Here is a 6,002-nt window from a genome sequence, read left to right on the forward strand (position 1 = left end):
ATGAATCACAGCAATAGAGTAATGTCCTTTTATTTATTTATATATATATATATATTTTTGGTACCAGGGATTGAATCCAGTGAGGATTAATCACTGTGCCACTTCCCCAGTCATTTATTTTTTTTTGTTATTTCTTACATACATCACAATAGAGGAGTGCATTGCATTCATATATATATATATATATATATATATATATATATATATATATATATATATTTTGCATGGATGGTGGAAGGAGACCCCAGTCATTTAAAAAAAAATGTTTTACTTAGAGACAGGGTCTCACTCAGTTGTTTAGTGCCTCGCTAAGTTGCTGAGGCTTGAAATGAATTCATGATCCTCCTGCCTCAGCCTCCCAAGCTGCTAGGATTATAGGCATGTACCACCACACCCGGCTGAGTTCTATCTTTTTTAAAAAAAATCAACATTATTATTATTATTATTACTTTTTAGTTGTAGATGAACATAATACCTTTTATTTATTTATTTATATGGTGCTGAGGATGGAACCCATTGCCCCACACATGCAAGGCAAGCATGCTACCACTGAGCCCCAGCCCCAGCCCCAGCCCAGTCATGTTCTTTTAAACAATTCTCAAACTTAAATCAATTTCCAGACCCAGAGTTACTTGAATGAAGGGGAGGCCAAATCATTTTGTGTTACAGATAATGGAAGAGGACACTTTAAAAAGCCATGATTTTATATTGGAAATTTTAACATTCTTCAGAGCAATTAATTGCCCTTTACCAGAGTGGGTAAATTGAATAAAGGGAAATAACCAGTGTTTTGGGAATAACTTGAAAATGGTCTCAAACTGTCACCTTTTCCTTGAAACCCCAAATGCCACTGTGGTCCATTAGAGAAAGGGCTATAAATATCAGGTAGTCAGTAGAGTTTTGACTTGGATCTGAATGTAGCAATGGGTTCATTCTATGATTATTTCCCTGTTTGGGAATAGACATAGTTGGATCAGGCTTACTCAGCAGCTAGCAGAATACCCATATTGATTCCCTGACCCATGAAATGTGATTATTTTTGTAATAAAGGTTAAATGGACGCCCTTAGAGTATTTATCTTCCAAAATAATCTCAAAGACAATATCAGAAAACTTGAAATGATTGTAGAGATTGTGGTCAACATTGTGGACTTGAGAAATGGTGACTTTCACTCCCAATCAACTTGCCTCTTGGCTTGGACAGCAGAACAGATGGATTTTGGAGAAGGTCAGTGGATTATTATACACTTGACCAACTGTTTGTTCAAATTCTAACTGCTATTACAGATGTGGCTTTGGTTTTGGAGCAAATCGATATACTGAAATAAATCAGTATGTAGTTACTTACCTGGAAAGTGCCTTTTGAATATCTACAATAGCTGACAGAGACCAGATGGAGTGGTGAAATGGTCTTTTGAAGAATTTATTACAGTTACCAGTGAGATGACAAAACAATTTGGGGTAAGTATCGTCCAGGATGTGGTATAGGCTCTAAATCAGTGTCTAGAGCATGGTTTTATTTCTCCGATAGCCAGGATTCATGGTTCCTAGAATCCAGGAATAAAACTGGGAGTGGGTCCTATCACACTTCCCCTGCTGATCTATTAGTAAAATGTCAGCTTTCTGTTCCAGTGATTTTAGGGATCCGAGCTCCCAACAGAAACATGCTTCCAGCCAGTGATACAGAATTGATTCTATTAATCTGGAAGTTGAAACTGACCACTCTGGGCTTCTCATACTGGTGAATCAACAGGCAAAGAAGAGAACATTGTGCTGGCTCATATGGTTTCTCTTGATTATCCAGAAGATAATTGTGTTGCTACTACACTATGGTGGGGGCGGGGTGGGGGAGTTGGAAAGAGTATACCTGAAATGCCAATACACCACCACTTTTTTTTTTTTTTAAAAAAAACTATTAGAATCTAAAACCAGTGGCTCAAAAACTTCAGAATTGAAGTTTTGGGTATTTTCACCAGGCAAAGACAGTTGAGTTACCAAACTGCTTCAGAAGCCAAAGGGAGTGTGTTACAGATACGGGAAGAGGAAAGTTATAAATACCAGCTACAGTTGTGTGACCAGACATGAGAACAACAATGGTTATGATAATTTCTTACTGATTTTTACATCAATATATTTTTGTATATAAATTTGTATGAATATAAATTAATCAATTCTTTCCCATTCTATTTTTATCTAACCTAAGGTATATTAATTAGTGGCTATCTTCTATGACAAGAACATCAAGTGGGGAGTACGATGTTGATCTGGTGGCTCATCTAGATTGCCTCTTTGAACTTCTTTGACTTTAACACCAGGCAGGTGTGCAGCTGTGTGATGAAGGAAACCACATGCATCTCTAGGTCACTGAGTTAAGGTTAGATGTGTTCAGACACATATTTCAGTGTCTTTGTTGATTTAACTTTATTTTTGTAAGCTTCGTTTTATTTTTCTCTACTTCTTTCTAATTGCAATTTTTTTTTGTATTATGAGCCCTTGTTGATTGACTAGAGTGATGGTGTGCTCACCAAGAAATACAGAATCAACAGGCATCAATAGGGCTTCTTCATCAGGCCCCCTTCCTCTTCAATGGAGCTGATCTTCCAACCTGGTCTTCTGGACTTTCGATTCTCTATCTTCTACAAGTTGGGCGAAGTCTGATCTCTATAATAAATTCCTACTCTATAGCAATTGGATTTCTGGAACTCTAATATAATAGTCATTCTAATCATTAATATTTACATTAATATTGATTATATTGCCAACATGGTTTACTGTTTAAGTTTTTCTAGATGTTAAATCTAAAAATGTAAAAAAGTTTTGAGTATTATATTAGGATTTTGGTTTAATTGAATAAAATAGTGTTGGGTTTCAGGAAACAGTGTTTATAATTGAGAGTCTTAAATTAGATTTTTACCATTTTTTCATCACTGAGCCAAAACAGATTATTCTGAACAAAATTCAAAATAGAAAAAAATTTGTTGTTGTTATTATTCAATTCTTACTCCCTGGAGTCAACTGTGGATTTTAATATTCTTCTTAGCAATACTTTTGCCTTTTAGGTGAACATATGACTCCCATAAACATATTATTCAAGGGTTGAAACTAAGAGTCCAATATTTCAGGATACTAGAAAATGTTAGATATGCTGTGGTGGATTTTTGTACCTAATTTTTATAAACTATTCAAATTTCAGGAGTTCATTTTCATTGTGTCTAGAGAATATACTTTTGCTAGGCTATGATTAGAAATAGAAGTTAAAAGAGAGAATTTGCTATGTTACCCTGAAGGATTCTTAAATTTAATAGGAAATAATTGTCCCCTTTCACTGTATCTTAAATCTAGGAAGAAACCTAATAAATAAAACCATTTAGATTCTGGAGAGAGAATTCCAGGTAGATTCATAGCAGCAGGTAGCTTCAAGTCAACTTTTGACTTAAGACTATTACATCCACATTATTTTACATTAAAATAATTGTGCTATAAAGAAGCTATAATATAAATAATATAATTTAGAGATCTTAATATTTGATCATTATTGAATATATATCAAATGTGAATAAGTATATATTTTCATAATATACTAATGCTTTATATTTTCTGAATGTCACTATGAATCTTCTCTGTTCATATGAAAGGTAAGTTTTTTAACAATCACATTATAGTGTCTAGCTTTATGTAACATTCTTCTTAGTCTATAGAAAAGAGATGGAAGATTTCTTATTTCTTAAAAGGTAAAAATTGAGAAAATTTTTAGGAGGCTTAAAAATTTTACTTATTTTGCTATAGAGATAGGAGGATGAAATGTGTCCTTTTCACATTCAAAGTGGCAATCATTCAAAAGACAGAGGGGAAAAGCACTTCTTGAACTGTGGCTGGATCAGATGCAACTACATTAGGTTCAGTATTCAACTAACCATTCACCATGAGAATCTGTCTGGGCTGTAACTCCGCTAAAACCAATAAAAGTAAAATGAAAACTGTAATAATAATTGTCTGTAATGTTTATTAAATCGGTCAAGGACTTAAAAGTAATTTCTTGTATGTCAGATCATAAATTCTCAAAATTTGACAGCTCACTTAAAAGGAAAATGCAGGTTTTCAGATAGCTGCCAGCTGTTACAGAATTTTTATCACTGACTAATCTCACCTTGTGATTTAGGAGATGGCAGGGATTACAAGGGGCTTAAGTTAGGCTGACTTCCATTACTCTATCTTCTGTATCCTCTTTTAAGTATTTTGCTGCCATCAAGAAGTTACATAAATATTCCCAGGGTATAATCAGTCAGGCATCCCACTGTGTCTTTTCAGCTGGCTGTCAGGTCACTCTTGGAAAATGAAAGCTTTATGGGGCAGGATAAGGCTATGCATTGCAGGAAGCATAGAAAAGTGTTTGGTACCAAAATATGTTTCACTAAATTTATAAAAATTCTTTCTCCAAGTGAGGATGTTAGGTTTTATCCTCTTTGGGCTAAGACTGTGAAAACATAATTGAATTTTGTGCAGATTCTTGCCATCCACTGCATATTTGCAACCCCCCAAATGAAAGAAAAATGAAGGGCTTTTTGCATTTTCTTCCCATTTCATTCTTAAAAATGTCTTTTTAGCTGCATCTATATTCAAATCTTCATCCTTTTTTTCTCTTTTTTAACATAGCAACTTACTTTTATAACATTCATTTTACATCTAGATTCTTTTTGCTTTACACACACACACACACACACACACACACACACACTCAGAGAGAGAGAGAGAGAGAGAGAGAGAGAGAGAGAGAGAGAGAGAGAGAGAGACTCATTTGCTCTCTCTCTCTCTCACACTCACACTTTTTTCCTTAAAAGCAAGCAGATGAAAATCTAATGTGTGCTATCTTCTTGAATAGAAAAATCAAATATACATGGACTAAGGAATAGTACCAGAGCTTATTGCATCCTTCTAAAGATTCAAATCACTTCATAGGTAGACAGAAGTGTTAACGTAAGCATTAAGAATCCATCTTTATTTCCTGCAAAAAGAGAAAAAAAAACACATAAAAGGAAACTGACAGGAAGTTTGCATAGGAAGGAAATCTAGCAGTTTAGAATTGGAAAGCACCTTTTAGAGGTGTATCAAAATAGGTACAGTTAGATGTTTATCTTTTTTATTAGTTGTTCAAGACAATGCAATGATCTTGACATATCATACATTTGATTCAAATAGGGTATGAATTCTCATTTTTCCACGTGTACAGATTGCAGGATCACGTTGGTTATACATCCATATGTATGCATACAGCAATCCTAGTGTCACTGACACAGTTAGATGTTTAGATGGTAGTTTACAATTTTTGGTATTTGTTACAGTAATAGGTATTTGTTATAGTAATAGTAAAGATATTGCATTTCAATAACACTATAATTGATACTTTGAGATTTATTGACATACTTAATAACAATTCCCCTTAAAATTTGATGCCTAATACAATGTTTGCTAGAAATTTGGATAACCCTATAAGTAGATATAAGGCTGACCAAGTAGATGATTCCCAATTAGATTCATGTTTATTATAGCCTCAGTACCTCTCAGAAGCAGGATGAGTGCTCAATAGTTATATATTGAACGTATTGTGTTAGTAGTACCCATTAAGGGACATGTATTTGTGTTCAGGGCTCCTATTGTCTGCTGCACAGGAAAGAACTTAGGTCTAGAGAGTTGTGACCTACTCAGGCTAACAGAAAGTCACAGTGAGAAGCCAGGTCTTCTGAAATAAATTTGTGAATGCTCACTTAAGTCTTCTTATATGATTCCTTTCTTATGAAAGCCAAAATGATGGCAAAAGTACATGCATTTCATGCTACAAAACTACATTTGAATTTCTTTAGCTAATAACATACTATAAGAAGTAAATACTATACCACTTGTTATGGCCCTCAGGAGAAAAAAAAATTATAATAATGTTAGCCTATTAGTTCATGTTTTATATATTCTTATATGTATTGACCATGTCAAACAAATACTATGCTCTAA

This window comes from Ictidomys tridecemlineatus, chromosome 2 (assembly GCF_052094955.1).
Source record: "Ictidomys tridecemlineatus isolate mIctTri1 chromosome 2, mIctTri1.hap1, whole genome shotgun sequence".
NCBI lineage: Eukaryota > Metazoa > Chordata > Mammalia > Rodentia > Sciuridae > Ictidomys > Ictidomys tridecemlineatus.